Source organism: Uranotaenia lowii, chromosome 3 (genome assembly GCF_029784155.1).
Source record: "Uranotaenia lowii strain MFRU-FL chromosome 3, ASM2978415v1, whole genome shotgun sequence".
Lineage (NCBI taxonomy): Eukaryota > Metazoa > Arthropoda > Insecta > Diptera > Culicidae > Uranotaenia > Uranotaenia lowii.
Genome location: NC_073693.1, coordinates 21,264,239 through 21,276,411, shown reverse-complemented (window position 1 = coordinate 21,276,411; position 12,173 = coordinate 21,264,239). Strand labels below are relative to the sequence as shown.

At 21.0% G+C, this 12,173-nt stretch overlaps 1 non-coding gene across 1 annotated transcript; it reads left to right on the top strand.

Moving 5' to 3' along the window:
* The first annotated feature begins 11,292 nt into the window (after positions 1–11,292).
* Positions 11,293–11,365, top strand: Trnav-aac (transfer RNA valine (anticodon AAC)). Its single transcript has one exon. It is a non-coding gene; the product is annotated as a tRNA-Val (tRNA).
* Positions 11,366–12,173: the final 808 nt, after the last annotated feature.

The following is a 12,173-nucleotide window of genomic DNA, read 5'->3' as shown; positions in this document are numbered from 1 at the left end:
ATTAGTTTCTAGTTTTTAACACCCTTCAGTTACCACAATCCGATGTTATGAGGCGAGAAGGCGATATCGATTATCCGGGTTTTCTATTTTCGGTGTTTGTTTTATTGAACGTTATTTCGGGATGGTTGAAAGCGTGGGAACGACTTCCAGTTTATTCCTGGATTGGAAATCGGAATGGAATGGGGGTCCCACCTAAATTAATTCAACTTCAACTGACTGTTGGTTGTTTCATTCCTGATTCTTCGTCTGGCGGTCGTTATTCAAGTTTGTCGATAGAGAGCTGAAACCGGTTCATCCACTTCGTTGGATTTGGTTTTGGTTTGGTTTCGGTTGTCGGTCGTTTGAAGCCCTGTCGTGTTTCGAACGAATTGTGATTGATTGATTCGGTAAGTATTTTGTGGTTGATAAGAGAACGACTTTGTGAGAAAGTAGAGGTTATTGATTTGATGCACATTTCAGATTGAGATGTTAATAGAGCAACGTCGAAGCGATGAATCTTGATTTTGTGCTCTGGAGTTTTGAATTCATTCAACAAGAATTCTGGGTTTCAAATTTGGAATATTGAATTAAGACACAGGAAAAAAATATGTTAAAGATTTGGCATTTTTATAGTTTTTTTTTTATCTTGATAATTTTACAGAATTTTTGCTACTCCTATCTTAAAAATTTGGCTCTGAAAGTTCCTTCAAAGATTTTACATCTAAATCGTAAATATTGTTCACTTTTATCTTAAAGAATTGACACGATTTTGATATGTATATTGAAGATTTTGTTTCTAAAATTTGAATATTTGTCATAAAAAAAACGTTCAGATATTTTGTCTTTGATGTCTTGAACATTCCTTGACTTGAAGATTCCAGATTGACACATCAAAGATTTGGCAATGATAGCTTGAAGCATTAATTTTGAGACCTTATTTAAACAATTTTAAGACAATATTAAGATGATTTTGAGACTGTTTTGCAACTACTTATGTTTTGTTAGACAATTCCAGGATCATTCAAGATAATTTCGAGGCAATAAAAGGCCATTTCCGTCTTTGAGACCATTATGAGACAATTTTAGAAAAATTATTGGCTGACGTGAGAATACCTCAAACTTATTTCAAAATAATTTTACGAAAACGTTGAAAAAATTTGTATACTTTTTTGAGATAAGTTGAAACGCAATTTTGGGACAATTAGGACAGTTTGAAATATGTTTGAACCAATTCGGGAGCTGTTTTGAGTCACATTTTTAAACCATGATGAGGCTTTTTTGATACAGTTATGAGACATCTTCGAGACAATTTCGTGTCGTTTTTAAGAAGTTTTTTGAACAATTTAAGAAAATTTATTGATTTTCTAAGACAATTTTGAGTCAATTGGAGACTGAGAATATTTTAAGATCTTTTGAGAATGTCCTAAGAATATGTAATTACAATTTTGAGAACATTTTCAAACAATTTTATGGAAATTTCGAAATTTTTTAGACTATTGAGAACTCCGACTGTTTTGAAAACTTTATCATAACTTATTTGAATTAAATTTTAAACTGTTTCGATTCAATTGAAAATTAATTCTCCGACTATTTCCAAACTAACTTTATATCATTTTTAGACAGTTTTGAGATTTCACCGAAACTGTTTTAAGGCAATTTCTGAGAAATTTTAAAAAAATAATGAGACAATTTTGAAGAGGATATTAAGACAACTTTGAAACCATTTTGAGACAATGGAAGACTGTTCTAAGAATAATTTGAGACTATTAATATTTTTTGACTGTTTTGGGACTATTTCTAGACAATTTCAAACTGTTTGAAGAATACTTCTGAACAATTTTAAGAAAATTTAACATTCTTTTGACTCAGTTAAGGATAGATTTGAGACAAGTTGAGACAGTTTTGAAACAATCTGAGATTGTTCATAAACAATTTGAGACTGTTTCTAGTCATATTTGAAACTATTTGAAACTATTTTTAGACAATCATGAGATTGGTTGAAGACTATTTAGAGACTTGTTTGGGAATTATTTTGGACATTAAATACATCATTTAGAGACGTTTCTTAGAGCGTTTTTTTTTCAAATTCTAAATTATTTAAAAGATTTAAAAGATTACTTTAAAATACATTTTTGAGACACCTGGAGACAGAATTGAGAACTTGTAAAGACAATTGAAGAGCAATTTTGAGACAATATTAAAACAATTATTGCCAGTGCTTTTGAGAGTCTCGAATTGAGACTATGCTGAGGCAGTTTTTGAACAGTTTAGTGGCCTTTCTGAAAATATTTTGATATTGATTTTAAACTTTCTAAGGAGATTTTGATACAATTTTTTGTCTTATCTTAAAAATTTTTGCAACAAATTTCAGATCATTTGGGATAGTTTGAGATTCCGACGAGGGTTTTTTAAAACAATTGCTTGGAGTTTTGAAATTTTTTTTTGACTAGTTGTAGAGAGTTTCGAGTTTTGGTACAACTATAATTTATTTAAATTTAAAGACTATTATCGTAATATTATGAACAACTATTTTTAACATGTCATTTTTGTAATTTTTGTAATTTTTGTAATTTTTGTCATTTTTGTTTTTTTTGTAATTTTTGTAATTTTTGTAATTTTTGTAATTTTTGTAATTTTTGTAATTTTTGTAATTTTTGTAATTTTTGTAATTTTTGTAATTTTTGTAATTTTTGTAATTTTTGTAATTTTTGTAATTTTTGTAATTGTTGTAATTTTTGTCATTTTTGTAATTTTGTAATTTTTGTAATTTTTGTAATTTTTGTAATTTTTGTAATTTTTGTAATTTTTGTAATTTTTGTAATTTTTGTAATTTTTGTAATTTTTGTAATTTTTGTAATTTTTGTAATTTTTGTAATTTTTGTAATTTTTGTTATTTTTGTAATTTTTGTCATTTTTGTAATTTTTTGTAATATTTGTAATTTTTGTCATTTTTGTAACTTTTGTAATTTTTGTAATTTTTGTAATTTTTGTAATTTTTGTAATTTTTGTAATTTTTGTAATTTTTGTAATTTTTGTAATTTTTGTAATTTTTGTAATTTTTGTAATTTTTGTAATTTTTGTAATTTTTGTAATTTTTGTTATTTTTGTAATTTTTGTAATTTTTGTCATTTTTGTAATTTTTGTAATTTTTGTAATTTTTGTAATTTTTGTAATTTTTGTAATTTTTGTAATTTTTGTAATTTTTGTAATTTTTGTAATTTTTGTAATTTTTGTAATTTTTGTCATTTTTGTAATTTTTGTAATTTTTGTAATTTTTGTAATTTTTGTAATTTTTGTAATTTTCGTAATTTTTGTAATTTTTGTAATTTTTGTAATTTTTGTAATTTTTGTAATTTTTGCAGTTTTGTAATTTTTGTAATTATTGTTATTTTTGTAATTTTTGTAATTTTTGTAATTTTTGTAATTTCTGTAATTTCTGTTATTTTTGTAATTTTTGTAATTTTTGTAATTTTTGTAATTTTTGTAATTTTTGTCATTTTTGTAATTTTTGTAATTTTTGTAATTTTTGTCATTTTTGTAATTTTTGTAAGTTTTGTAATTTTTGTAATTTTTTGTAATTTTTGTAATTTTTGTAATTTTTGTAATTTTTGTAATTTTTGTAATTTTTGTAATTTTTGTAATTTTTGTAATTTTTGTAATTTTTGTAATTTTTGTAATTTTTGTAATTTTTGTAATTTTTGTAATTTTTGTAATTTTTGTAATTTTTGTAATTTTTGTAATTTTTGTAATTTTTGTAATTTTTGTAATTTTTGTAATTTTTGTAATTTTTGTAATTTTTGTAATTTTTGTAATTTTTGTAATTTTTGTAATTTTTGTAATTTTTGTAATTTTTGTAATTTTTGTAATTTTTGTAATTTTTGTAATTTTTGTAATTTTTGTAATTTTTGTAATTTTTGTAATTTTTGTAATTTTTGTAATTTTTGTAATTTTTGTAATTTTTGTAATTTTTGTAATTGTTGTAATTTTTGTAATTTTTGTAATTTTTGTAATTTTTGTAATTTTTGTAATTTTTGTAATTTTTGTAATTTTTGTAATTTTTGTAATTTTTGTAATTTTTGTAATTTTTGTAGTTTTTGTAATTTTTGTAATTTTTGTAATTTTTGTAATTTTTGTAATTTTTGTAATATTTGTAATTTTTGTAATTTTTGTAATTTTTGTAATTTTTGTAATTTTTGTAATTTTTGTAATTTTTGTAATTTTTGTAATTTTTGTAATTTTTGTAATTTTTGTAATTTTTGTAATTTTTGTAATTTTTGTAATTTTTGTAATTTTTGTAATTTTTGTAATTTTTGTAATTTTTGTAATTTTTGTAATTTTTGTAATTTTTGTAATTTTTGTATTTTTTGTATTTTTTGTAATTTTTGTAATTTTTGTAATTTTTGTAATTTTTGTAATTTTTGTAATTTTTGTAATTTTTGTAATTTTTGTAATTTTTGTAATTTTTGTAATTTTTGTAATTTTTGTAATTTTTGTAATTTTTGTAATTTTTGTAATTTTTGTAATTTTTGTAATTTTTGTAATTTTTGTAATTTTTGTAATTTTTGTAATTTTTGTAATTTTTGTAATTTTTGTAATTTTTGTAATTTTTGTAATTTTTGTAATTTTTGTAATTTTTGTAAATTTTGTAATTTTTGTAATTTTTGTAATTTTTGTAATTTTTGTAATTTTTGTAATTTTTGTAATTTTTGTAATTTTTGTAATTTTTGTAATTTTTGTAATTTTTGTAATTTTTGTAATTTTTGTAATTTTTGTAATTTTTGTAATTTTTGTAATTTTTGTAATTTTTGTAATTTTTTTTTTTTTTGTTTCAGTTATGTAATTTTTGTAATTTTTGTAATTTTTGTAATTTTTGTAATTTTTGTAATTTTTGTAATTTTTGTAATTTTTGTAATTTTTGTAATTTTTGTAATTTTTGTAATTTTTGTAATTTTTGTAATTTTTGTAATTTTTGTAATTTTTGTAATTTTTGTTTTTTTTGTCATTTTTGGCATTTTTGTAATTTTTGTAATTTTTGTATTTTTTGTAATTTTTTAATTTTTGTAATTTTTGTTATCTATTAGTTATTATTTGTTATTTTTGTATTTTTTGTAATTTTGGTTTTTTTTGTAATTTTTGTAATTTTTGTATTTTTTGTAATTTTTGTAATTTATGTAATTTATGTAATTTTTGTAATTTTTGTCATTTTTGTCATTTTTGTCATTTTTGTCATTTTTGTAATTTTTGTAATTTTTGTAATTTTTGTAATTTTTGTAATTTTTGTAATTTTTGTCATTTTTGTAATTTTTGTAATTTTTGTAATTTTTGTAATTTTTGTAATTTTTGTAATTTTTGTAATTTTTGTAATTTTTGTAATTTTTGTAATTTTTGTAATTTTTGTAATTTTTGTAATTTTTGTAATTTTTGTAATTTTTGTAATTTTTGTAATTTTTGTAATTTTTGTAATTTTTGTAATTTTTGTAATTTTTGTAATTTTTGTAATTTTTGTAATTTTTGTAATTTTTGTAATTTTTGTAATTTTTGTAATTTTTGTAATTTTTGTCATTTTTGTAATTTTTGTAATTTTTGTAATTTTTGTAATTTTTGTAATTTTTGTAATTTTTGTAATTTTTGTAATTTTTGTCATTTTTGTAATTTTTGGGAATGTTTTGTAATGTTTGAAATTTTTGTAATTTTTGTAATTTTTGTAATTTTTGTAATTTCTGTAATTTTTGTTATTTTTGTAATTTTTGTAATTTTTGTAATTTTTGTAATTTTTGTAATTTTTGTCATTTTTGTCATTTTTGTAATTTTTGTAATTTTTGTAATTTTTGTCATTTTTGTCATTTTTGTAATTTTTGTAAGTTTTGTAATTTTTGTAATTTTTGTAATTTTTGTAATTTTTGTAATTTTTGTAATTTTTGTAATTTTTGTAATTTTTGTAATTTTTGTAATTTTTGTAATTTTTGTAATTTTTGTAATTTTTGTAATTTTTGTAATTTTTGTAATTTTTGTAATTTTTGTAATTTTTGTAATTTTTGTAATTTTTGTAATTTTTGTAATTTTTGTAATTTTTGTAATTTTTGTAATTTTTGTAATTTTTGTAATTTTTGTAATTTTTGTAATTTTTGTAATTTTTGTAATTTTTGTAATTTTTGTAATTTTTGTAATTTTTGTAATTTTTGTAATTTTTGTCATTTTTGTAATTTTTGTAATTTTTGTAATTTTTGTAATTTTTGTAATTTTTGTAATTTTTGTAATTTTTGTAATTTTTGTAATTTTTGTAATTTTTGTAATTTTTGTAATTTTTGTAATTTTTGTAATTTTTGTAATTTTTGTAATTTTTGTAATTTTTGTAATTTTTGTAATTTTTGTAATTTTTGTAATTTTGTAATTTTTGTAATTTTTGTAATTTTTGTAATTTTTGTAATTTTTGTAATTTTTGTAATTTTTGTAATTTTTGTAATTTTTGTAATTTTTGTAATTTTTGTAATTTTTGTAATTTTTGTAATTTTTGTCATTTTTGTAATTTTTGTAATTTTTGTAATTTTTGTAATTTTTGTAATTTTTGTAATTTTTGTAATTTTTGTAATTTTTGTAATTTTTGTAATTTTTGTAATTTTTGTAATTTTTGTAATTTTTGTAATTTTTGTAGGTTTTGTAATTTTTGTAATTTTTGTAATTTTTGTAATTTTTGTAATTTTTGTAATTTTTGTAATTTTTGTAATTTTGTAATTTTTGTAATTTTTGTAATTTTTGTAATTTTTGTAATTTTTGTAATTTTTGTAATTTTTGTAATTTTTGTAATTTTTGTAATTTTTTAATTTTTGTAATTTTTGTAATTTTTGTAATTTTTGAAATTTTTGTAATTTTTTTTTTTTTTTTTTTTTTTTTTTTTTTGTTTCGATTATGTAATTTTTGTAATTTTTGTAATTTTTAATTTTTGTAATTTTTGTAATTTTTGTAATTTTTGTAATTTTTGTAATTTTTGTAATTTTTTGTAAATTTTGTAATTTTTGTAATTTTTGTAATTTTTGTAATTTTTGTAATTTTTGTAATTTTTGTAATTTTTGTAATTTTTGTAATTTTTGTAATTTTGTATTTTTTGTAATTTTTTAATTTTTGTAATTTTTGTTGTCTATTAGTTATTATTTGTTATTTTTGTAATTTTTGTAATTTTTGTTATTTTTGTAATTTTTGTAATTTTTATAATTTTTGTAATTTTTGTATTTTTTGTTATTTTTGTAATTTTTGTAATTTTTGTAATTTTTGTAATTTTTGTAATTTTTGTAATTTTTGTAATTTTTGTAATTTTTGTAATTTTTGTAATTTTTGTAATTTTTGTAATTTTTGTAATTTTGTAATTTTTGTAATTTTTGTAATTTTTGTAATTTTTGTAATTTTTGTAATTTTTGTAATTTTTGTAATTTTTGTAATTTTTGTAATTTTTGTAATTTTTGTAATTTTTGGAATTTTTGTAATTTTTGTAATTTTTGTAATTTTTGTAATTTTTGTAATTTTTGTAATTTTTGTAATTTTTGTAATTTTTGTAATTTTTGTAATTTTTGTAATTTTTGTAATTTTTGTAATTTTTGTAATTTTTGTAATTTTTGTAATTTTTGTAATTTTTGTAATTTTTGTAATTTTTGTAATTTTTGTAATTTTTGTAATTTTTGTAATTTTTGTAATTTTTGTAATTTTTGTAATTTTTGTAATTTTTGTAATTTTTGTAATTTTTGTAATTTTTGTAATTTTTGTAATTTTTGGTAATGTTTTGTAATGTTTGTAATTTTTGTAATTTTTGTAATTTTTGTAATTTTTGTAATTTTTGTAATTTTTGTAATTTTTGTAATTTTTGTAATTTTTGTAATTTTTGTAATTTTTGTAATTTTTGTAATTTTTGTAATTTTTGTAATTTTTGTAATTTTTGTAATTTTTGTAATTTCTGTAATTTTTGTAATTTTTGTTATTTTTGTAATGTTTGTAATGTTTGTAATGTTTGTAATTTTTGTAATTTTTGTAATTTTTGTGATTCTTGTAATTTTTGTAATTTTTGTAATTTTTGTAATTTTTGTAATTTTTGTAATTTTTGTAATTTTTGTAATTTTTGTAATTTTTGTAATTTTTGTAATTTTTGTAATTTTAGTAATTTTTGTAATTTTTGTTATTTTTGTAATTTTTGTAATTTTTGTAATTTTTGTAATTTTTGTAATTTTTGTAATTTTTGTAATTTTTGTAATTTTTGTAATTTTTGTAATTTTTGTAATTTTTGTAATTTTTGTAATTTTTGTAATTTTTGTAATTTTTGTAATTTTTGTAATTTCTGTAATTTTTGTAATGTTTGTAATTTTTGTAATTTTTGTAATTTTTGTAATTTTTGTAATTTTTGTATTTTTTGTAATTTTTGTAATTTTTGTCATTTTTGTAATTTTTGTAATTTTTGTAATTTTTGTAATTTTTGTAATTTTTGTAATTTTTGTAATTTTTGTAATTTTTGTAATTTTTGTAATTTTTGTAATTTTTGTAATTTTTGTAATTTTTGTAATTTTTTGTAATTTTTGTAATTTTTGTAATTTTTGTAATTTTTGTAATTTTTGTAATTTTTGTAATTTTTGTAATTTTTGTAATTTTTGTAATTTTTGTAATTTTTGTAATTTTTGTAATTTTTGTAATTTTTGTAAGTTTTGTTATTTTTGTAATTTTTTCATTTTTAAAATTTTTGTAATTTTTGTAATTTTTGTATTTTTTGTAGTTTTTGAAATTTTTGTAATTTTTGTTAATTTTTTATTTATTTTAATTTTTGTAATTTTTTTCAAATTTTTCTAATTTTTGTAATTTTTGTTATTGTTGTAATTTTTGTCATTTTTGTATTTTTTTAATTTATGTAGTTTTTCTCATTTTTGTCATTTTTATCATTCTTGTCATTTTTGTCATTTTTGTCATTTTTGTCATTTTTGTCATTTTTGTCATTTTTGTCATTTTTGTCATTTTTGTCATTTTTGTCATTTTTGTCATTTTTGTCATTTTTGTCATTTTTGTCATTTTTGTCATTTTTGTCATTTTTGTCATTTTGGTCATTTTTGTCATTTTTGTCATTTTTTGTCATTTTTGTCATTTTTGTCATTTTTGTCATTTTTGTCATTTTTGTCATTTTTGTCATTTTTGTCATTTTTGTCATTTTTGTCATTTTTGTCATTTTTGTCATTTTTGTCATTTTTGTCATTTTTGTCATTTTTGTCATTTTTGTCATTTTTGTCATTTTTGTCATTTTTGTCATTTTTGTCATTTTTGTCATTTTTGTCATTTTTGTCATTTTTGTCATTTTTGTCATTTTTGTCATTTTTGTCATTTTTGTCATTTTTGTCATTTTTGTCATTTTTGTCATTTTTATCATTTTTGTCATTTTTGTCATTTTTGTCATTTTTGTCATTTTTGTCATTTTTGTCATTTTTGTCATTTTTGTCATTTTTGTCATTTTTGTCATTTTTGTCATTTTTGTCATTTTTGTCATTTTTGTCATTTTTGTCATTTTTGTCATTTTTGTCATTTTTGTCATTTTTGTCATTTTTGTCATTTTTGTCATTTTTGTCATTTTTGTCATTTTTGTCATTTTTGTCATTTTTGTCATTTTTGTCATTTTTGTCATTTTTGTCATTTTTGTCATTTTTGTCATTTTTGTCATTTTTGTCATTTTTGTCATTTTTGTCATTTTTGTCATTTTTGTCATTTTTGTCATTTTTGTCATTTTTGTCATTTTTGTCATTTTTGTCATTTTTGTCATTTTTGTCATTTTTGTCATTTTTGTCATTTTTGTCATTTTTGTCATTTTTGTCATTTTTGTCATTTTTGTCATTTTTGTCATTTTTGTCATTTTTGTCATTTTTGTCATTTTTGTCATTTTTGTCATTTTTGTCATTTTTGTCATTTTTGTCATTGATGTCATTTTTGTCATTTTTGTCATTTTTGTCATTTTTGTCATTTTTGTCATTTTTGTCATTTTTGTCATTTTAGTCATTTTTGTCATTTTTGTCATTTTTGTCATTTTTGTCATTTTTGTCATTTTTGTCATTTTTGTCATTTTTGTCATTTTTGTCATTTTTGTCATTTTTGTCATTTTTGTCATTTTTGTCATTTTTGTCATTTTTGTCATTTTTGTCGTTTTTCCAGATTTCTCACTATGTATTTTTAAATTCAGGAAGCCGGTTTATGCCAGAATTCCATGAAGCCTATTTGCACGTTTTGAACTTTGAAAAAAAAATCCTTTCTAGGATTGAGCTGGTGCTTCGACCTATAAAAAGAAGTTTCAATTTTCTTGCCACTTTCTAACAAACGTCGTCCCCGTTGGCCGTTGGCTTTTCGATACTCGACAATTCTCACTGGGAGGCATTGGCAAACTCTCGCAAATCATAAACAGAGCTCGTTGTCGCATAATGGCACTGCAACATGCAAACCATACATTTAGATCAACTTAAATTTATTTTTGGATTTTGTTTTCCCCGGATAGATTGAAAGAAGTTGGTACGAACGTGATCATATTGCTGTTTGTTTGCCGAAATTTTCCCTGTAGGAGGTCGATAAATTCTCAACTCTGTTTGCTAACAGTTGTCGAACATTTGTTTATTTTTTCAATTTTCTTAGCCAAACTTAAAAATTGAACTTCCTACATTACTACCATATTGAACTTGATTTGTTCACTAACTTATATTGTATCAGACCTCAAACGATAATTTAAGATTAAATAATTGCTTTGAAAATGAGAAATTCTGACATGAAATGTGTGGGTTCAGTTAGCTCGTATAATTCCCAACAGTTGTCTCTTCACTCCCTTCAATCAATTTGTGGGAAAAAACGAGAAACTCGTTTGGTGTGGTGACACGTGAAAAAAAAAACTATAGGTACCAGACGGACGGAGAATGACATTGACCTCAGGGTGTCATAATATTTAACCTGATCAAATGATGGTTGTGTAACGCGTCGCGGTCGTAAAATGGGGCACCAAACCACTCTCGAGTCTCGATAAGATATCGATGAGGATGATTTCGGGTGTGTCGTCATTTTTCCCATCTTAGTTGATAAGGTAGGAGATGAATACTTTCGAAAAGAATGAGTCGTTCAACAAGCCGACATCCCAAAACTGAATTTAAATTTCATTATTTGTTTTGGGTGGAATTCACATGTAGAGAAAAAAAAATGCTTTGATAACCCTAAATAATCCCAACACAGAATAATGAGGCTTACTCAACCAACTGATGATTTTTTTGAGAAAATTTTATTGAAAATTGGACTGTTTTTAACTATTTACCTCTCTTCCCAACTGTTTCCGTGGTGTAGTGGTTATCACATCCGCCTAACACGCGGAAGGCCCCCGGTTCGATCCCGGGCGGAAACAGGAATTCTTTTTTGTCCATTGTTAGTTTCTTTTACAACTTTAGCTTCGATTTTGTTGGTAAACCTAAACTTAGTTGAGTGAAATGAGCTAATCCACACAGCTCCCATAAAACTTTCTAACATACTCCTTATGCTTCGGAATTTCCCTATCCACACTTTCCAAAGATGTGTTCCTGTCTCCCCATAAACATTACAAGCAGATGCTCCCACGCCACTTTATGGCTTTGAGCTGAGCTGGGGGTCTTTTCAACCTTTCGATGTTATTTTTCACCCGTTGATCGTCGAAGACCGACCTAATGCGCTCACGTATTTATTCCGTAAAACTTTGTTTTCATTGATTTCTACATCACATACACACACCCTTTTTCTTTCAAGTTTTCCCACAGATATAGGTTGTTATTGGGTGGTGTTAATTTTTCTTCGTTCTCCGGTTGTTCCTATTTGGTTCGTTTTCGGACAGAATGTTCTGCGAAGTTATTTTTGCGGTAATCACGTTTGTACGGTTTTTTTTCTCCTTCTTTCTATGAGGATTCACACGACTAGCACGTGCTGTTGCGATGAAGTGTTAAAACGCGTTAAAGCTCAAAATCCAAAATTTTATCCCTGATAGCATCTGGCTGACTAGAAGCATCCAGAAACATTTTATGGTTTCCTGAATAGTCAAATCAAAACACCTTTTTTTGTCGATTTGGAAAATAATACAAAAATGACAAAATCACAAAAATGATAAAAATGAAAAAAAAGACAAAAATGAAAAAAAAGACAAAAATGACAAAACTGACAAAAATGACAAAAATGACAAAAATGAC